General features: G+C 33.6%; 1 long non-coding RNA gene across 1 annotated transcript in view; it reads left to right on the plus strand.

Moving 5' to 3' along the window:
* Positions 1 to 6,728: 6,728 nt before the first annotated feature.
* LOC144364866 (uncharacterized) overlaps positions 6,729 to 23,781 on the plus strand; it is a 37,386-nt gene continuing 20,333 nt past the window's right edge. Inside the window, exon 1 of the long non-coding RNA XR_013422966.1 lies at positions 6,729 to 7,105. This is a non-coding gene — a long non-coding RNA (uncharacterized LOC144364866). The remainder of the gene's footprint in view (positions 7,106 to 23,781) is intronic.

Below are 23,781 nucleotides of genomic sequence, written 5' to 3' on the forward strand. Positions count from 1 at the left end.
AAATTATAAGAGGTCATGAGGGGCAAGGGGGTGGGGGGAAAAAAAGGGGAGAGAATTGAACAACAGCAGAGGAGGTAGAGAGGGAAGATGGGAGGGGAGGGGAGGGGAGGGGGGATAGTAGGGGATAGGAAAGGTAGCAGAATACAACAGTCACTAATATGCCATTATGTAAAAATGTGAGTATGTAACAGAAGTGAGTCTGTATTATGTATTTGGGGAGTTCAAAACCCAATTGAGTCGAATATATGAAAGATGATATGTCTTGAGCTCTGTAATGTTTTGAACAATCAATAAAAAAAAAAAAAAAAGAAAAAAAAAAGCATAGTAGTAAGCAAAAGAGTTCAGTTTAAATGACTTACCATAAAGAATTACAGTGTGGAAAAACTGTTTCTTTATATAAAGACAGTGATAATTCTTTGTCAGATATAAGAATAAAATTTGTAAATTATAGAACATTACTATTTTCTGGTAAAATGACTATATGCTGTGTGTAGTTATAAAAATAGGAAATATTATGTGTATATATGTATATGCATATAAATATACTTTTGTATATCACTACAACCACATGCACATAATAAACATTACATATTATCATTATATGTACCTAGTATAGATGATACTTAGTAAATGCTATATTTCATATAAATAAAGAAGTATATGTTTTAAAATATCTTTAGAGGAGTAAAACAGAATCTTCAAAAAATATCAAATTTTATTACGTTTTCCATCTTATTTTAGAGTACATGATGTGAAGATCCAAAAGGAAAAAATGATAACTGAAGGTCAAATAACTTGGGCCTGAGTGAGAACTGCCAAGTTTACAAATTCTCAGAACCTTTGGGGGCTACTCATCTCCATGTGCCAGTTAAAATGTGACTGGTTATTTATAGATAATCTCTAAATTTGAATAGACTTTAAGTTGGTTTTCAATTGGCAGGAGATTTCTCAATTAAGCTTCTTGATTTAATTTTGGATATATAAATGCTTGCTGTGAATTTGGACACATTCTTGGCTTCAGACAAATCCACAAACCCAATGAAACCAAGGCTTTAATCAAGAGAATAGAAGGAAACTTTGAAATGCTAAACAATGAAATGGAACTGAAGGAATTTCACTCATTTCTCTTTTTCTTTTCTCTTTACCATATAACTTTGAACTGATTTGAAATCCCCTGGAGTGCTACTTCAGCTGAAGAGTTCAGTAGGATATAAACTCCCCAACTTCACAGAAATGTGAAAAGGTAGTATTTTTTTCACTTTCAGAACTGTCCTGATCTACATCTTTTAGAGCTTATGCAGCTTTTGTCTATCCAGGAAATTTTTATTTATATGCATGGCTTTAATTTCATACACTAAAATAAACGGATGAAAACAGAAACAAGAGAGGGCCCACTAATAAGGCAGGCAGAGGAATTTTACAAGGATGATTAAATGGTATGTCTTCTATTCATTAGTATAAGTATCACTATTGTGATTTAAATGCAGGATTTTAGGATCACTATCTCTAACTTACCATATCATTTTAGACCTTTCCTATGTGAATTTTATTATGCCAAAATAAAAAAGAAATAGGCAAATAGAGTATGGAAAAGAAAAATCAATAACTTGACCTTTGTTTACAAGGGTTTTTTTGTTTGATCAACATTGTAAGAAAAAGATTCTTTTAGTATAATACTAGAACAATTCATCAATGATTAAGGGGTCAAGTGAGATATCTATTTTGAAAGATACAGAAGAATCCTATAAATTGCTTATGGAAGTCACTTTAGGCTTGCTTAATTCAGAGATTTGATAGATTTTTTTAAAATTTAAGATTACATTGGGCATTTTAGAGAACTACATTTCAATACCAAAGAAGGGAAATACTTCAGTTTGCATCATAGTGCTTAGATTCTGCAGAGGATACCATAAAATAAGAAAAAGAAAAGCACACAAAGGAACAACTTCAAAAGAACAAGCCAGGGCAGTGATTCATATATATTTAACACTCCATGTGTTTGAGTGTTTGTTGAAGCCTTTATTCCCTTATGATGCATTTTTATTAAGTGAGGCAGAGAGAGAAAGAAAAGCGGAATTCATAGAATTGCATGGAAGAATAAAAATGAGCTCAGCATCACTGCAACTAACATGTCATCTTCGTGGGAAATGCTAATCAGCTTAACTCTCTTTGATTCTTTACCTTGTTCCCACCTGGGCTGTTCCTCCCATTCCCTGGACATTCCCATTAAACATGATCCTGGTCCTAGCTTAACATTACTTCTGCTTCTCCAGAATGTCACAGACGCCTGCTGAATGAAGGCCCTTTTAGAATGTCCTGTCTCTGCCTCACAGCCTCTTTAGTTTCCTCCACTAAGTCATTATTACTACTTTTTGTTTAAGGAAAGTGATTCCTCCTCCTTTCTTTCAAAACATAATTTATCCTCTTCACTATTTACCTACTCCATATTCTATATCTTCTTCTCTTCAATTTTTTTTCTTTGAATAAATAAGCTTCCTAAGGCTTCAAGTTACTGTCTTATTTCTCTCTTTCCCCCACCATCAAGCAAATTTTAAAAATACACAATCATTATTTGTTCCCCCACTTGTCACTCATTTGTTATTCCTTTAAATTTTATATATGCTCACTCATCTCATATATTTTTATTAAGCCAAATCTTCATTTTGTTTGGGGAAAAAAATTGTTCATCTCTGTTTCTTGTTTGCAAGTAGCAGGTAACAGTTATGCTCAAATTAAGCAGAGAAGTAATTTCTTGGAAGAACACCAGGTCACACAAAGAATTGATGAGAAGACTAATAACATAATTCAAAAGTTAAGCAGGAAAAACTCTTAGAACTCAATAATAAAAAGCTTAATTTTTTAAAATTGTCAAATAATGTGAAAAGACATTTCTCTAAGGAATATATACAAATGGCCAATAAGCACAAATAAGAGTCTCCATATGATTGTCATCAGAAAGGTAAGCAAAACTACAAAAAAATCTCTTCAATACTCATTGGGATGGCTATAATAAAAAAGACGTTATAAAATGTGCTGGTAAGAATGTGGAGAAAATGGAATGTTCATACATCACTGCTGAGAATGTAAAATGATGTAGCTATTTGGAAAACAGCCTTAGAGTTCCTAAGTGTCCTTTGATGGATGAATAAAGAAAAAAGTGTTGAAAATATGCAATGGAATACTAGTCAGTCTGACAAAAGAAGAAAATATTGTCATTTGTGTCAGCATGGACAAATCTGGAGGACATTATACCAAACAAAATAAAACAAGTGTAGAAATGCATATACTGCAGGATCTTACTTAAAAGTAAAATCTAAGAGTCAAACTTGGAAGCAGAAAGTAGAATAGTGGTTTCCAGGCTGGGAACTGATGAGAGAGAGAGATAGGCATGTTAAAGGCCACAGAACTTTAATTTTTACAACACAAGTAAATTATGGAGATCTATTGTACAGCATAATGTTAATAATCAACAATAATGTAAACTTGAAAATTGCTGAGATTATATCTTAGATGTTATCACCACAAAAAAATAAGTGTGCGAGTTGATGGATATGTTAATTAACTGGGTTTAATCATTTTAAATATATTATACTATAAACATATTGTACATCATAAATATTTTTGTCAATTATACTTTTATGAATCTAGAGGGAAGTACAATCTATTAAGCCAAACAATAAAAAAAAAAGCTCAACCTGTAGTTACCGTGTATACCCAACAATTCCACTCCTACATAGCCAAGAGCAAGGGAAATGTGAACACATCAAAATATACATATGAGTGTTCATAAATTATAGCATTATTTATAATAACCAAAAGGTTAAAACAACCCAAATATCCAATAACAATTGAAAGAATATTGTCATATAATATTCAGCAATAAAAAGAAGCAATATATTAATATATGCTCCTACATGGATGAATCTTGAAAACACCATGCTAAGTGAAATAAGCTACTTCCAAAGAATCAAGCAGCACCTTATTTTGTTTGTATGAGTGTCCAGAATAGGCAAATCGGTAGATACAGAAAGAAAATTACCAGTTGCTTGTAGGGATGTCAGAGTTGACTGCTAATAGACACAAAGTTACTATCTGGGTGATGAAACTGCTTTAAAATTAAATTATGGTGACAGTGGCCACCTGTAAATATATTAAAAAATTACTGAATTATGTAGTTTAAATGAATACAATTTATATTGAACGAATGATGTCTCAATATGATTTTTCTTTTCTTAATTTCATTCAGGAACAAAGGAAAAATTTTCAAGATTATCCATAAGACCAGTGAGTTTTCCATGGTGCCAATGATCAAGCCACACTTGGGTGCACGCTATCTCTTCCACCAGTGAGCAAAGACACTGGGTATTGGTAGGGGCATGAGACTTTAGCTCTCCTAGCTTCTTTGTGATGTCTCCTTCAGACTACTTCCCTAAGCAGGAACATTTGTTTGTTTAAATTTAAAAGAAGTCTCTGAGGTGTAGAGTCAAGGAGTATGCGAGAACCAGTATTTGAATTTTTGTGTAGAATTTTTGTGTAAAACAAAAGTGTCCTTTCCTTTTATACAGAGGGAATTTAGATACTGGGCAGCCACCAAATGACAAATGCTACTCACATTCTCTTAAAAAAATCTTTGGACTCTCTAAATGAACCTTAATCTGAACACTGGAATACTTAAGACTGCACTCTTTCAACCAATATGATTGGTTGAATTTTCTCTTGATTTCTATAAAGGAGACACTCTTCTCTCAGACCTGGAAAATAATGTTAATTTTCTATATTTTTTTTTACTTTGCATTTTGCCCCATAATCAACATTGTAACATTGTTTTAACCTCTCTAAATAAACCCTGCCAAATTTAAATATAATTATTATTACTGCTATTTTGCTGTTGGTCAGCTTTTCATTGCTGTGACCAAAATATCCAACAAGAACAACTTGGGGGAGAAAATTTTTACTTTGGTTCATGGTTTCAAAGATTTAATTCATGTTCAGTCAGATCCATTGTTTTAGGTCCAAGGTGAGACAGATCATCATGAAAGAAGGGTGTGTTAAAGGAACACTGCTCCATTCCATGGCAGTCAGAAAGCAGAGAGTGGGAAGAGAGAAAGGGACTAAAGGAAGAAGAACCTTTCCAGGCATGCCTCCAGTGATACACCTCCTCCTGTCCTGCCCCATGTGCCTGCAGATACCATCCAGTCCATTCAAACTAGGATGGACTGATCAGGTTACAGCTCTCATGTATCACCTCTGAACATTAACATGGGAGCTCTGGGAGAACAATTTATATCCAAACCGTAACATACTTCTAACTAGTTTGACCCTGACAATTTGGCACTTAACTTATTATTCCATCAGGAATGTTCTATGAAGAACAATCCTCTCACAAGCCACTGCCAGATCAATCTTCTCAAAGAAAAGCCCAGGTCAAGTTATTGTTCTGTTCAAAACTTTCAGTGGTAAAACATGAACTATACCATGACATGTGTTGAAAGCCCTTAAAATTTTACTGAATCTATCTTTCCAGAATAATTTCCTAATTTCTCAGTCAGATAAAAGATATGTTGACAAAATGTATTTTCCTCTTCACCAATGTGAATTATACAATTCAGTTGCTTTTAATAATTTTGGAAAACAATAGGGATAAAAAAATAGCATCATTCCTATAATGCTGAAAATATTACTAGTTCTTTTTACTAGAAAATCGATAAAACGAGCTTAAATATGGATGCATTGGTGAAATTCTATTGAGAATCTGGTAAAAATTACTCCTTCAATTTTGTAAGTTATCTTCCCAATCTTGTAAAGAGGCATAAAATTATTCAATATGCTGTAATTTTTAGGAATAGTTGTTCTGAGATACAAGTTATAGGAAAAATCAGCCGTAATAAATCAGATTTAGGCAATTTTTCCTAGAAATATCTTCTTCACTATTAACCACTACCACAAAATAAATGTAATTTCTCTCTTATTTATTTATGTACTTGAAGGTCACTAAACTTCACATACCAAAAGTGTACAGTTTTATCACTTTTAACATATGCATGCACACCTGAGAAACTATCACCACAGTTAGAATACAAAACATTTCCATTTCTCTACTCTTCTCTTGCCCCTTCATAATTAGTGCCTCTTGTACTCCCATATCTTATCTGCTTTCTGTCACTATAAATTAGTTTGTTTCTATGATCTGAATGTTCATGTTCACCTACAATTATATGTTTAAATCCTAAGCCCCAAGGTGATAGTATTAGGAGGTAGAGTATTTGGGGAGATCATTAGAACCTGAGGGCAGAGACCTGATTAGTGGAATTGGTGCCAAGAAAGCTCTTTGGCCCCTTCACTATGTGAAGACACAGCAAAGCCTCTGTCTTCCATATGTATATATCTGTCTATCTATCTCTATCTATCTATCTATCTATCTATCTATCTATCTATCTATCTATCTATCTATCAGAGGTCACTATACTCCTGTTCTGCCAGTACCTTGATCTTGGACTTCCCAGACTTCAGAATTGAGAGAAATAAATTTCTACTGTTTATAAACCAGTCTGATCATGGAGTTCTGTTAAAGCAGTCTGAATGGGCTGAAATATTTATTCTCTGGAATTTTATACAAATATATTTATAAAACATGTACTCCCCTGACTTCTGTTTTATCTTGCTTTTGGCCTGTTCGTTTGATATATATATATATATATATATATATATATATTTTTTTTTTTTTTTTTTTTTAGCCTGGCTTCTTTCACTTACCATAATGGTTTGAACTTTTTCCACATTTATATGTTAACTGCTGTTTTGTTCAATAACTATATCACTACATGTTTATTTGTTCATATATTGTTGGACATTGGATTATTTATAGTTTTTATTTAAAATAGAGCTGTGATGAACATTTGTAAGAAGTCTGTGTGGCATTTGACAATCCTATAAACTATGTGATAGGATCCCACTGGCTCTTCAATTTCCTGTTTGTTTAATTGTTTGTTTTTATTTTTCACATTCTTCTGGGTATGAAATGGTATCTCAATGTGATTTGGATTCATGTCCCTAAAGACATGATGATGAAGACTACATTATCTCCACAAGCCATTTATATACTCTTGTAAGTATTAAACTCTTTTGCCTATTTTTAAAAATTTGTACTGTATCTTTTTATTATTTAATTTTAAGTGTTCTTTCAATTTATTTCTAATTTATGTTTTGTGAATATTTTCCTTTATTTTGTATTTTGCCATTTCATTTTCTTACTGGTATCTTTAGATGAATAACTTTTAAATTTTGGTGAAGTAAAAATTATGTATATTATTAAGTTTATATTTATTGCTGTTGCTTTCTGTCTAACCATCTAAAGTTTGCAAAATTTTTCTTTGATAATTTTCTCTAGCAAATGAAAGCTTTAGGTATTATATTTTTATATAAGATATATTATTATATGATTCATTTTGTGTAAATTCTTGTGTATAATATATGATATAATTACTATTTATTTATTTTTTCATTTGGAACCCAATTGATATATTTATTGAATTGTCTAGGGTTCAATGTTCTATTGATCTATGTGTCACTTTTCTCATTTTCCACACAGTCTTGATTGCTCTTACAGTATATGCTGTGAAATCAGGCACAGTAAGACCTTCTACATTGTTCTTTATAAAATTTTTTTAATGATTTTACATTTTTTGGTGCCCTTATGCAATTTATTTTTATCTGTGTATTTTTTGGTAAATTATTTTATTTTTTAATATTTTTTATTTATATATGACAGTGGAATGCATTACAATTCTTATTCCACATATAGAGCACACTTATTGTTGTTTGTCTTCATAATAACTGCCAATCTGACAACTGAGATGAAATCTTAGAGTAGTTTTGATTTGCATTTCTCTAATTGCTAATGATGATGAACATGTTTTCATATATTTGTTGATTGATTGTATATCATCTTCTGAGAAGTGTCTGTTCAGTTCCTTGGCCCATTTATTGATTGGGTTATTTTTTATTATTATTATTATTATGTTGGTACTTAGCTTTTTGAGTTCTTTATATACCCTAGAGATTAGTGCTCTAAAAGAGAATAAAATCATGGCATTTGCAGGTAAATGAATGGAGTTAGAGAAGATAATGCTAAGTGAAGTTAGCCAATACCAAAAAAACAAATGCTGAATGTTTTCTCTGATATTAGGAGGCTGATTCATGGTGGGTTGGGGATCATAGGAGGAACAGACTAACTCTAGATAGGGCCGGGTAGGAGGGGAAGGGAGTGGGTATGATTTTACATTTCTAGGCAAATTTAAGATCAAATTGTAGACTTTAAAAAAATGCTCTAAAGTATATTGTATCCCCCTTTATTTTATTGTCATAAATAAACTCTCTTATAATGTGATGGGAATTCATATTTGGAAGATGAGCAAATGTTTGGTGATTCAATATTTAGATGATGGTCAATCTAAGTATGTTACTGCACCAGAAAAGATCTTGTGTTACCTGACACAGAGCACTGGATTCAGTGCTTACTGACTATTATAATGATGTAGCATTTATACATTTAGGAAATAGGGAGACCAGCCATGCTTTAACATCATTGAAATACTTGCTGAGTGTGATGGGTGTGTTGGCCTGTGACCTGGAATTATTATTGCATATTTTTTGGAGACTCCCTATATTCTGGCCTTAATTTAATTTCCCTCTTGTATGCTTCATTTTTTTCAATACCTGGCTTTTTAATTTTTTTCTTTTTTCTTTTACTTATTTAGCATCATTCTAAGTCTTGTCTACTCCTAATCCTTTTTAGTGTGAATGATTCCTTACAATGATATTCGGCATTGAGCCATGGAATCTACTGTATGTGTACTCCATCAGAATAATATCAGTAGGTTTATCTATATTTTATAGAGATTTTCTGATACAGTTGTAATGTATATCAAACAGAAGTTCACACTGATGCATTTTTAGGTGAGAATTTTTTCAAAAATAGGTTCATATTTTAATTATTTACTGGAGTATTTTTTGCTTCCCAAAGAAGCAAGCTCACCATGAAATAATGTACATATTCAAATTCATTAATTAATGCATGTTTAACTCTCCTAATTCTTAGGAAATTTTTATCTTAATCTTACCATTTCATATTGTACATAAATTTCTTCCAGATTTTTATGGGTGTATTTTGACAGTCTTAGATTTTGTGATCAATAAGGATGGCATATGTATTCACAAAAGAGAACAAAAAAAGTAGCAGTGACTTTTTTAATGCTTTAAAAAAACAAATGAAATTAAATATGCTTTCAAATTTTACATAATTTTTTATACAAGTAAATTACATTAGTGTATAAAAGAGTACAAGAACTTTTTAGAGGACATATGGCTTTTTCTACATGTTCATATATATGTCCAGCCCAGTGCCTTCCAATTTTATATTGGTTATATATTATTTATGTTTTATGTCTTTATCCAAAGTTTTGGTTACAATCTGTGAAATTTCAGGAAAAAATTTCAAAGAAACTTATACCATTTTTTTTGCTTTGATATATATATTTTCATTGTTTAATGTATAACCAGTGGGACAATAGGCCTAGAATAAAAAATAGAAAACATTTCCTGGAGGTAGAGTACAAATAAAGCCTGTTGTGAGAATTATTAGAAATACAGAAAATAGGTATCTTCTACTAAAAACATTATTGTTTTTATACTTTTAGGTTATTAAGCTACATAGCTCACAGGAATAATCTAATAATATAAGTTCTTGGGTAACTTGACACTTTATCTATTGCATGTACCAAATTATTATCTACTTTTATCATCTGTTTCACATTTTTTTACTTAATGATATTATATTCTTTAGTGTGAAACAAGTTTTAAATACCAGACATTTTATAAGACATATTTTAACATGAAAAACATCATTGGTTTTTCTTACTAATACATTTTCAGTAAATAATGTATGACTTCATTGACATGGCAAGAAAATATATGAGGACATATCAATTATATGCGTTCAGTTTTATGCTTACTATGGAATGGGGAAACAGGATCTACAGTTTTCTTAGTGTGGTTTTTATCAGCTCAGAGAAGTGAGAATGAGTTCATGTATGGATGTAATTTGAAGTTAACATAAAAGGAAAGATATTATAGTAATTTGATATAAGTAGAGCTATTTACTTTGGTGTTTTTTTAAAGTTGACATAATATTTTCACATTCTTCTTGGATATAATATGGTAATTCTCTCTCTCTCTCCCTCTCTCGCTCTCTCTCTCTCCACACACACACATGCACACAAACTCGCATACACACTGCATAATAATTAAATCAGGGTAATAGTATTTCTGCTTCCAAAAACATTTGTCACTTTTAAGTTTTAAGAAATTTCAGACTCATTTTTGTTTTAGCAACCATTACCTTTCCCTAATTATATCTTTTTTCTGACTTTGAAAACTTAGCAGGTACTAACCAGTATAGAAGTGAGCTACCAAAGAAATTTTGTTATTTTTTAAGAGATTCATTTTTCTTTTTATATATCAGTGTAAAATCATGATCTGTAATTATAACACATAAACTCAGTATTATTATAAGTCACAATCTAGGAAGAAAGGAAAATACTAATAATATCTCTTGAAACTTTTGCAAAAGAAAATTTGTGAAACTCTTATTTCTAGCCAAGATAGAATAAGAGGACCAGAGTAATACACACTTTCCTAAAAAAACTAAAACAATTGAAAAAAATACATAGAGCTTTATGTTAAAATTTACCAATTTGGGTATTTAAAATATATACAAGTTTTATTTGGTCAATTATCTGTCAATAAAACTGTTATCATTTGGAAGTAATATGTCTCCCCAAAGCTCATGTATGACACAAGACAATAAGGTTTAGGAGAGAAATCATTGGGTTGTGAGAGCCTTAGCCCAATCACTGAATTAATTCCCTGACAGGATTAACTAAAGGCTGTCTGGGCAGGGCTGGAGGAGGCAGGCATTGGGAAAGTTCTTGTGGTATGTGTTTGTATCTGGTGGAGTCTCTCTCTGCTTACTGATCATCATATGAGCTGCTTGGCCACACTCTTCCTCCATGATGTTATGCTTCACCTCAAGCCCTGAGGAATGTAGCCTGCTCTGCATGGACTGAGACCTGTAAAACTGTGAGCCCCCAAATATACTTTCCTTCCTTTAAATTTGTTCTGGTTGGGTCTTTTAGGCACCACCGTGAAAAAGCTGACTAAAACAAAGACTATTCTAAAAAATATGTGTGATATAACTCTAAATTTACCCTACACTATTAGATATAGTTACTTACCCCGCTGAATTCTCAGTCTAGCAGGAGATTTGTTGAAGCAAGCTCTCTGTCAGAGTGGCTGAGTGGCCGAGCAGCTCCAGGGGCAGGTGAAGCATGGACATTGAGTAGAGGCAGACTATGGCCTCCCAGAGCACTCCTTGCTGCCCTGTACCTGAGGCACAGTGAGCCAGGGTTGAGGTAAGCCAGAGCCCACTAACCTGTCACCCGTTGGTGGCCTGCCCAGTGTAGACGCTTGCTGCTTGCTGCACACAGCACTGTAGCTCTGAACTCCTACGCATCCACCATCCCCTGACCTCAACCTCCTTTGAAAGTAGGATTGCAGGCAAGCTAGGAAAAAAGGAAGTGGGGCAGACCAGAATAGAAGTTGGGACTCAGGGGTTAACCAATAGCATTAGTACTTTTCGAAATCATGATTAGCATAAATTTGGGCCAATGACATTAATATATTTCCAAACCCTGATTAACACAAATAGCATTGGCCTAAGTGCTATACCAACCCTTCCAGACTAGCACACTCAAGAAGCAGCCCCTCTTGGATCTCTTGTCCTGTGAGAATTCTGCTTCTATTCACACTTGAATAAATCCTACTCTTAAAATTACTCATCCTTGTCTGTGCATTTCAGTCTTCAAATCCACAACACAAGAACCTAGAAAGAACAGATTATTGGTGAGCTGCTGGGGGCTGCCGAAACACTGAAGGATGTGGCCCACTGTTAGAAACTGCCACTTGGTCCTTAGCTATAGCTTATGCAGATATGGCCAGCCAGCAGAAATGGAGAATCTAGTTTCATTTCAAATTCTGATTTTATTGTCATCTAATTTGGGGGACATGGGTACAATTATACAAAATTCTATTTTGATCTTTTCTAATTCAATAATAACATACACTGTATTACTCTAAATACAAATGGTTAAAATAATTTCCCAATTTCTCAAACTGGTTAGGAAATTGTCAAAACTCATATTAAGCATTTATCATTGTTTAGTATTATTTCATTCTTGTTAGACTTAAGCATTAACTATGTTAAGGTTCAAATTATAAAAAGTTCAGTTCAAATAAATTTTGAAGCACCTTCTCTCAGATGCATTCATACCTCTCAATTATTTTGACTGTAAATGAGACTAGAGAAAATTACTTGACTGACTTATCAATTTTTTTTTAAATTTTTCCTTCTTTACTTAGTGTATTTAGGAGTGGAATGTATTACTGTATCTCCATACTTATTAAACAGCCAAAATAATGAATAGCTGGTTTCCTGTGCTTTCCCATTCCTATTCCCTTCCCCTAGTTATCCTCTTCTACTTCACTGATAATCTCCATATATTTATCTTAGTGCCATCTTTATTTTCCTTGTTATGTTCTAACTTTCAAAAATGAGAGAAAACTTTTAATCCTTGATTTTCTGAGGCTGGTTTTCTTCATTTAGCACAGTGTTTCTTCCATTTTCAATAATAGCATTATCATGTATCAGTACTTACTATTATTATTCATCTTGAAATTCAAAATAGAAAAAATGTGAAGGTGATTTTGATATTAAAATATGACCATCAGCAATATTAGTTTTTTTTGTCTTGTTTACCATTATGGACAGCATATTGTTTTTCTGTAGAATTTTGATAGATGATCATGATTCTTAATTTTATATCCATAATTTATTAGTGACTTTTTAATGGATTACACTGAATTTTCTGGAGAAGCAATTATTTTGCCTATAACAAATTTTGATTGATTTTTCTAAAATTTATTTTTATTACATCTATTTTACTGAGGGGCTGAAATTTTTAGAAGAAGCTAACTGTTGACAGAACTCAAAGTGTCTTATTTTTGAATTTTTTATGAGTGTGTCAGTGTTTCAACATTAGTTGCTGTGTTTCTCATAAAGAGAAACATCCTAAGGATTATGCTTACAAACTAATGAGGCAGCATATTCAAGTTTAAATCATGATCAAGTTTCTTAAACATTCTGATTCATTTTCCTCTAATAGAGGAGTGTTAAAATGAAAAAGATTGAAGAATAGATGAAAAGAACCGAGGAATACTATTTGGTCCATATTAAGAACTTAGTAAATGTAAACTATTTTTATTGCATTATTTTTCTAAAATCTTTGGGTTTGTGGTCACCCTTTCTCCTATGTGATATATATTTTTTAGTATCTCTCCTATCTTTGGAAAAACAAATAGCACTTTTTTCCATTTCAGGTTCTCCTCTAAATACTATCTGTCATCAATGTCATCCCAACTTTCTAAAACACTTGCCTACAATTTTCATCTCCAAAACTTCCTCACATTTCTTTCACTATTCATTCACTTCTGGAGCCTCTGTTTAAAGATAATTGTTCTTTTGTTTTTAGTTAATATATGTAAACTTAAATTTATACATATTAATGGTGTGCCATTTATGTTTTGATGCATGTGTAGGTTGCATAGTGCTAAAAGAGGTTCAACCTACCTATTGTATCAAACAGCTATAATTTCTTGGTGGTGAAAACTTTCAAAACCTTTTCTTCTAGCTTTTTGGAATGTACAATGCATTATTGTTACCTACATTCACACCACTGTGCAACAGGACCCCAGAATGCCTATTTTTCCATAAACTTAGAAGCTGTTAATTAGCCTTTGTCCATCCCTTCAACCAGTCTCCTACTGGGAAACCTCAGGTACCTGGGTACCTACCATTCTACCCTCAAGATTAACTTTTTAGATTCCACATGATTAGTATCATGTGATATTTGTCTTTCTGTGAGGCAGCCATTTTGTAGATGATGCTAATGATCTTTCCATCCAGGTTCAGTGGGTCCTTTTTGCCATTCTTTCACTTGATACAAGCAATAGTTTTAGTACAGTTGAAGATTTTTGCCTTCTTGCATCACTTTTCTCTTTCAGTTTCTTTGTTGTTTCCTACTTAGAGCTTTGGTCATACATCTCAGTCTCTCTCTGTCTCTCTGTCTCTCTCTTTCTCTCTCTCTCTCTCTCTCTCTCTCTCTCTCTCTCTCTCTCTCTCTCTCCCTCCCTCTCTCTCTTTCTCTCTTTCCCTGGATACTTGATGTCTATATACTCTAAGACTGTGGGCTAGGTTCTGTTTCATTTATAAATTTGTTTTACTGACCTCATTCAATCACACTGCTTAATATTTTATCCATTTGCTGTGTCAGAAAAAACCTGGTTAGGTCAAGAGGTTCAAATTCATCTAGGCTATTGCTGTAAGTCCAAAGATCTAGAGTATCTCTGTAGAGGCATCCCTCCTCCAGAGAAAATCTAATTAAGCTTCTCCAGAGATGCTCACTATAATTGTTCTTAGACTATCAACAAGAATTTCTGCAAAAGACTTTGGAAGTGGGGGTGAGGGTTATGTTTGCAAAAGCAGAGTGCAATAAGAAATAATAACTCAAGGCCTTCGCAGGCAGAGGCGTTTGCATTTCCAATGATTGTAGTTATATCCTTGTAAAGTCCTTTATAATCCAAAAGATAAAAGTAAATGGTGAATTTGGTCCTTGGAGACCAGCTAGTGGGAAAAGGGGAGGGAAAGTCTCACTTTCCCAGGCACTGATTTTATAGAAAGGTCCTTGGGGGTTATTTTTGTAAAACCTGGCCTGAGTTGGGTGCCCAGAAAGTAGGAAAAAAAAACAAACTACTTTTATGTGAACTCTGCAGATTGTGAGCCTCTGAGCCCCTCTCCCTACACACTGGGTACAAATTTCGAAAATTTTCTGAACTCCTGGTTCAGAGGGATTGATTGATTGTGGCGAAAGCCCCACTCTGAGTCTGAATGCAGCCAATAAAATTGCTTCCTGCTAATTCCTGGATGCCTCCTCTGTCCTACATCTTGGCTGGTTTGGCTTACACTTTCATAGAAACAAGTAGACAAATTTTAGTTGATATGTTCCGCAGTAAGGAAAATTCTTAGCCAGTTAGACAAATAGAAAATGTAGGTCTTAGAATGGTTTATGCTTTGTCTTTGGGGACACAGGTGCACAACCTCAGCTTCATTAGTGTTTTTGTCTTCCCAGTGGAGCATGCCTAGATTGCCTTTCCCTCACCCAACCTGATATACCAAAGTAAGCAGGTCGTACATCCCAAAAGGCTGATCTTGAAGTTCCCACCAGTATCAAAGGCCAAAACAAAAGGAAAAATATTTTCATGTAGTTATCCTTTCAAAGTTTACAATCCTCCACAATCTGCCTGATTTGCTGTACTGTCCAGGATTGTCTAGAGGCTGTTTTTATATTTTATCTAAAGTATCAGATGGAGTATCAGTTGCTCTGTCAGTACAGCACAGCTATCCTTGGGCAGCCTGGGTAGGGAGCTGGTTGAGAAGGTTTACCAATGTCCTTTTCCCTCCCCACGTATATAATTCAAGAGAATTAATAGGAGGACTTTCTGGCCTAGATCTTCCTCGTATATATTGAGCCTAACAAATTTCTTCTGTCCCCTATGGTGTATGTTTACTCTCTGCTATAGAAAAATTGTGCTTCTTAGCCTTAATAGGCTTCTGACTGTAGATGCACAATTTAAGCTGATATTGTAGTTTTATGTTTAATTACAGAGGTGTTTACCTTTTGCAAGTCCTGTATTTGTTCAGCTTACTATTTTGTATTTTTTTTGTTATTGCTGAATCCTGGGAACAAAAGGGACTCCTCAAAGTTTAAAGCTACAAAGCCACCTTGAAAAGAAATATCAAATTACATCTCAACATCATCTAATCCATACAAGGTCTAACATTGTACATTATAAAACAAAATGTGTTTGTTGAAGTTATCAGCAAAAGCCTTCTACATAAATTTGAAATTTACTAAAAAGTGTTAAGAAATCATTTTCATTGCGAATAATTTCTTGCTTTTCAGTGTATTCAAAGAACTATAATTCTGCATTTTAAAATTCTATATAAGCAATTCAAATGAGGTTCAGTTTGCATTGCCTTTATTTGCAGAGGACTTTGTAAAGTGAAATAAACTATCATTCCCATAGGTTCTGACATTTTGCTTTATTAGTGCCAAGGAAAAATCTACTTTAACTTGGTAAGACATCGCTGGAAGGCCTGAACTGCTATTTTCAAAGAAAATTAATACCTCTGAATCATCAGCACAGTGTGCTTTTCAGCCATCTTTGCTATGCACTGATTCTTGCTCTTTCCAGATTTATCTGGATCTCTGACCTTTCGAAAAATATATATCTTATCGGATTCATGTGTTGGAATTGATTCCCACGTGCCCTCTGATATGACTCTTTCTCCTTGTAGTTGGTCCTTCTTTTTGGAGCTGCATATTTAGAGGCTGAATATACTCTGCATATTCCAGATGACCTTGCCATGATCTATCCCTCAGTCTGTCATTCCTCTCTTCCTTTACTGCCCCAGGTCTTTATTCTCTGGCAACTGTTACTAGTTGTAATACTACACTGATTGTTAGCCTGAAAATATTGGAAGGATAGAATCAGGTCTGAATTTTTGAGTGGGTTTTCACCACCACTGATCACAATAACTGTTGTATAGTAAAGTCACACTAGTATTTCTTGAATTAAATATTAGACCTTAGAAATTACTTTCTAAATTTCTCATTTACATTTCATCCCCTCCATTCTGTCTTGTCTAATGTCAAATTGCAGATTCTGCTACCTCACTATGCCTGCCTCATTACAATGTAGTTACTTTTTTATATGTTTCTCCTTGCTATCAAATTTCTGCTGTCCTGGGCCTGGGGTTGTGGGAGAGCACTTGCCTAGCACATGTGAGACACTGGGGTTGATCCTCAGCACCACATTAAAAAAATATGATAATAAATCAATAAATAATTTTTTGTGTCCATCTACAACTAAAAGTATATTTTTAAAAACTCTGCTGTCTCTACATCTGTCACAGTGTCTGGAAAATAGTAGTTGCTCAAGAAACAACTATTGAGACCTGCATGGGGTCTCAGGCCCAGGACTAGAACCTCCTCCACTGACCTGCAAATCCACCCTGGAACCCAGGCCCAGGCCATTGCCATAGCCCTTGCAATGGAGTAGCCTCCTCCTTGCAACAACAGGGAGTAGAAGCAGCTGCATCTCTGCACATGCATCCCAAAGCCAGTATAATGCTCACCCTTTTAGCCCCATCTCTGAAAGTGGTTGCATTCATCTTGGGATACCTCCACTGCTATCTCAAGTTACCTCCCCTATTGCTGCCACCAACTTTTGTTGTAGTAGCATCCACCATGGGACACTGGAAGGGTCTGAAAGCCCAAGACCAAGGTGAGGTACAGATAATCTGCATGGATAGTACAAAATTATAGTGTAAAACCTGTAGTATCTCAGATCTGAGCTGTAAGAAAGGAATACACATACGCAATATGAAAAAACAAGGGAAGAAAGTGCCCCAAACAAACCAGGATACTACAATAACAGAATCCGTGACATCACAGTTGATGAAATGTCAGAGAAGGAGTATAGAATAAACATAAGTAAAATTATCTGTGAGTTAAAGAATGACTTACATGAGCAAATACGGGCAAAAGTTAATCACTCCAAAAAAAAAAAAAATAAGAGAGCAAATACAGGCAACCATTGATCACACAAAGAGTTAAGGGAGCAAATACAGGTAGCAAAACATTACTTCAAGAAAAAGAGATTCTGGAAAATAAAAAAAAGAGCAATCAGGAATCCTTGAAATGAAGGAAACAATAACATAAAAACTCAATATAAAGCATCACCAACAATCTAGGTCACTGGGAAGACAGAACATCAGATAATGAAGACAAAGTATATAATCAGGAAGAAAAGTTGACCACACAGTAAAGATGGTAAGAAACCATGTACAGAAAAATCTAAGAATTATGGGATAACATCAAAAGGCCAAATATAAGATTTATTGGTATAGAGGAAGGCACAGAGATTCAAAACAAAGGAATGCACAATCTCTTCAATGAGATAATATTAAAAAATTTTCCAAATATGAAGAATAAATTGAAAAATCACATACAAGAGGCCTACAGGACACCAAATGTAAACAAATTACAACAGATCTATACCAAGACACATTATAATGAAAATGCCTAGCATAAAGAATAATGATATAATCTTAAATGCCCAAAGAGAGAGAAATCAGATCACATATGGGGGGAGACTGATTTGTATCTCAGCAGATTTTCTACCTAGACCCTCAAAGCCAGAGATCCTGGAACAACATATACTAAACTCTGAAAGAAAATGGATACCAACCAAGAATCTTATAACCAACAAAGTTAAGCTTCAGATTTGATGATGAAATAAAAACATTTTATGATATACAAAAGTTAAAAGAATTTACAGTGAAAAAGTCTGCACTGCAGAACATCCTCAGCAAAATATTCCAGAAGGAGAAAATGAAAAACAACAATGAAAACCAACAAAGGGAGGAACTACACTAACAGAAAGGCCAATCAAAGGAGAAACCAAGTCAAGTTAAAAACCAAAAATAATCAAAAATGTCTGGGAATACAAATTATATTTCAATAATAACCCTGAATGTGAATGGCCCAAACTCATCAATTAAAAGAAATAGATTGACAGATTGGATTTTAAAAAAACCCAACAATATGCTGCCTTCAAGAGACTCATCTCACAGAAAAAGACATCCACAGACTGAAGGTAAAAGGGTTGGAAAAAAACGTACCACTCACATAGACCACAAAAACAAACAAGGGTTTCCAGATAAAGTGGACGTCAAACCAGTGGTATTGAAAAGAGATAAAGAAGAACACTTTATACTGCTTAAGGGATCCATACATCAACAAGACATAACAATCACAAATATCTATGCCCCAAACAATGGGGCATCTATGTATATCAAACAAACCCTTCTCAACTACAAGAACCAAACAGACTACAAGAACCAAATACTGGGTGATATTAATACACTTCTCTCACCACTGGATAGATTTTCCAAATAAAAACTAAACAAAAACTCAATGGAACTCAATAATCAATCAATAATTTGGACTTAACAGACATACATAGAATATTCCATGCAGAAATGAGTGAAGATACTTTCTTCTCAGTAGCACATGGATCGTTCACTAAAATAGACCATATGTTATGCCACAAAGCAAGTCTTAACAAATACATTAAAATAGAGATATCACCTTGCATTCTCTCTGACTATAATGGAATCAAATTAGAAATCAATGATAAAATTAAAAAGAGAAACTAGTCCAACACCTGGAGACTAAACAATACACTATTGAATGACTCATGGTTAAAAGAATACATCAGGGAGGAGATAAAAAAGTTCTTGAAGGTAAATGAGTACTCTGATACAACTTACCAAAATCTCTGGGATACCATGAAGGCAGTGCTAAGAGGAAAGTTCATTGCATTAAGATCATTCATTTAAAAAAAAAAGAAAAAGTCAACAATTAAACAACTGACCATTAACATCTCAAAGCCCTAGAAAAAGAAGAACAAACCAACACCCAAAGTATTAGAAGATAGGAAATAATTTAAATCAGGCTGGAAATCAATGGAATTTAAACAAAAGAAACAACTAAAAAAAATTGCCAAATCATAAAGCTTTTTCTTTGAAAAAATAAATAAAACTGACAAACACTTAGCCACTTTAATGAACAGGAGGGAGAAAACCAAAATCACTAAAATTTGTGATGAAAAATGAACTATCACAACAGACACTATTGAAATACAGAAGATAATTAAAAATTATTTTGAAAATTCATACTCCAGTAAAATGGAAAACCTCAAAGATACCAACAAACTTTTAGAGGCATGATTGACCCAGATTGTGTCAAGAGGACATACACAATTGAAACAGATCAATTTCAAGCAAGGAAACAGAAGATGTCATTTAAAGCCTACCAATCAAGAAAAGATCAGGACCAGACGGATTCACAGCTGAGTTCTACAGGACCTACAAAGAAGAATTAATACCAATATTCCTCAAATTATTTCATAAAATAGATAAGAAAGGAACCCTTCCAAACTCATCCTACTAAGCTAGTATAATCCTGATACTAAAACCAGGCAGAGACATATCAAGGAAAGAAAAATTTATACCAAAATTCCTGATGAACATTGGTGCAAAAATTCTCAATAAAATTCTGGCAAATTGGATACAAAAACATGTTTAAAAATAGTGCACCATAATGAAGTGGGATTTGTTCTAGAGATGCAAGGTTTGTTCAACACACAGAAATCAATAAATATAATTGATCACATCAATAGACTTAAAGATACAAATCATATGATTATATCAATGAGGCAGAGAAAGCATTTGACAAAATACAGCACCCTTTCAGTTCAAAATACTAGAATAACTAGGGATAGAAAGAACATATATTAACAAAAACTATCTATTCTAAAACTATCTATGCTAAACCCAAGACCAACATCATTCTAAATGGAGAAAAATTAGAAGCATTCCCTCTAAAAATTGGAACAAGATAGGGGTGCACTCTTTCACCACTTCTATTTAACATACTCCTTGAAACTCTAGCCAGAGCAATTAGACAAAAGAAATTAAAGGGATACAAATACGAAATACTATCATTATTTGATGACAACATGATTCTATACTTAGAGGATCCCAAAAACTCCATCAGAAAACTTCTAGAATCAATTAATGAAAAGTAGTATAATATAAAGTCAGTATGCATAAATCAAAAGTATTTCTACATATCAGTGGTAAATCCTCTGAATGAGAAATTAGGAAAACTACCCCATTCACAGTAGCCTAAAAAAAATAGAATACTTGGGAATCAATTTAACAAAAGAGGTGAACAATCTCTACAATGAAAACTATAAAACACTAAAAAAAGACATTGAAGAAGACCTTAGAAGATGGAAAGATCTCCCATGCTCTTGGATAGGCAAAATTAATATTGTTAATTTTGGCCATATACCCAAAGCATTATACAGATTCAATGTGATTCCAATTAAAATCCCATTGTCATCCTGAATAGAAACAGAAAAAAAAAACCATAAAATTATTTTGTAAAAATAAGAAACCCAGAATAGCCAGAGCAATCCTTAGCAAGAAGAGCGAAGAAGGAGGCATCACAATATCAGACCTTAAACTATACTACAAAGCTATAGTAACAAAAATGGTAAGCATGGTATTGGCACCAAAATAGACATGTAGACCAATGGTACAGAATAGAAGACACAGAGACAAACCCACATTAATACAGTTAATTAATACAGTTAATTATCTTATACTAGACAAAGGTGCCAAATACATAATTGCTGGGAAAACTGGAAATTCATCTGCAGCAAAATGAAAATAAACTCCTGTCTCTCATCATGCACAACTAAAACCAAAGTGGATCAAAGACCTAGGAAGTAGTCCAGAGACCCTGAACTTAATAGAGAAAAAAATAGACCCAAATCTTCATCATATCAAATTAGTCCCTGACTTCCTTAACAAGACTCCTAAAGCGCAAGAAATAAAATCAAGAATTAATAAATGGATGGACTCAAAGTAAGTAGCTTCTTCTCAGCAAAAGAAACAATAAGATGCAAAGAGAGCCTACATTTGGGGAGAAAATTTTTTACCCTTCAAACATCAGATAGAGCACTAATCTCCAGAGCATATAAAGAACTCAAAAAACCTAACACCAAAAAAACCAAAAAACCCAATCAACAAATGGGCTGAACAGACACTGCTCAGAAGAAGATATACATTCAACCTCCAAATACAGGAAAAAAAATGTTCAACACCTCTTGTAATTAGAGAAATGTAAATCAAAACTACTCTGAGATTTCATTTCATGCCAGTCAGAATGGCAGTTATCAAGAATATAGACAACAATAAATGTTGACGAGGATGTGGGGGAAAAGGCAAACTCATACATTGTTGGTGGGACTGCAAATTGGTGCAACCAGTCTGGAGAGCAGGATGGAGATTCCTTAGAAAACTTGGAATGAAACCACCATTTGACCAAGGTATCCCACTCCTTGGTCTATACCCAAAGGACTTAAAATCAGCACACTATACTAATCCAGACACATCAGTGTTTTTAGCAGCTCAATTCACAATAGCTAAACTGTGGAAGCAACCTAGATGTCCTTCAATAAATGAATGGATAAGGAAAGTGTGGTATATATACATAATGGAATACTACTAAGCATTAAAGAGAATAAAATTAACACATTTTCAGGTAAATGAAGGGAAGTAGAGAACATCATGCTGAGTGAATTAAGCCAATCCCAAAACCAAAGGCCGAATCTTCTGTCTGATAAATGAATGCTGATCCATAATGGGTGCGGGGGATGGGGAAAACAGAGGAACTTTTATTGGGAGAAGGGGAGGAAGGGGTATGGAGGCAGGAAAGATGGTGGAATGGGATGGACATCATTCCCTAGGTACACGTATGACTGCACATGTGGTGCAATGTTACATCATGTACAACCAGAGAAATGAAAAGTTGTGCTGCATTGTGTACAATAAATTAAAATGTATTTTGATGTCATATACAACTAATTAAAATAAATTAATCAATTAATTAAAAATTAAATGATTATTGAACTCCTCTGTTGAATTATTTATTAATGTTTTGAAATCAGACAGATCTAAAAATTGAAGGAGAAATTGTGAACATGACAGTGGTGAGTTTTATAATATAAAAATTTAGATTACAGTGTACTTGAATGGAGGAAACAGCTTTTAAATTTTATTTTCATAGGGTTTAGAACACCTAGTGAAAACAGAATTTATCATGGAATTGAATTGAACAAATTGGTAATGGTCAAGAACTGAAGCAACTATTGGTGAAAGAAAAACTAGTCAGTTTTGGATTTTTTTAAAATCTCAAAGTTGTAAGTTAGAGCTTATTAGATTTTTAAATATAGTTGATCATATTGAATGTCATTACCCTTCTACTTGACCATGATATTCCCAGACTTTGTAAATATTTTACTTGTTATTGCTGCTTACTTTTCTCTTTAAGGAGCATACAACTCATGTTTCTATACCCATAAAGCTTTCCTTAATACATATTTTCTGTTTCTTCTATACATTTTACTAGCTATTACTACTTAACAGTGGAGCAGAAGTAATATGCTTTGTTATTGAGGCACTTAAAAGCCAAAAGTTGAAGCTGGATTTCCTGAGTTGGAATCCCAGCTGCTCTTCTTACTGGCCAAGTTACTTTGGACAAGTTTCTTAGCTTTTCCGTGCTTTACTTTTCTATTCTGTAAAATGGAGTTAACAAATAATTCCAGCCTCACCAATTGCTGTTGTAGTATGAGAAGTAAGTGGGTTAACATTTACAAATTATTTTTGACCATGCCTGAAGCACACTTAAATGCTATGTAAGTGTTAATATGTTGTCTCTATTTATTACACTTCAAAACTCTATTTTTCAGTTAGTTAAACTCTGGTTACTTTATCTTAAAATTAGGATGAAAAATCTGTTTCATAGATGATCATAAGGCTATGATAAGCAGAGTAGTGAGGAATCACGTAAGGTCACGGTGAACAGCATAACTGCTGGAGCCAGACACCTGAATCTGCATGACAGTTCTGTC

Source organism: Ictidomys tridecemlineatus, chromosome 1 (genome assembly GCF_052094955.1).
Source record: "Ictidomys tridecemlineatus isolate mIctTri1 chromosome 1, mIctTri1.hap1, whole genome shotgun sequence".
NCBI lineage: Eukaryota > Metazoa > Chordata > Mammalia > Rodentia > Sciuridae > Ictidomys > Ictidomys tridecemlineatus.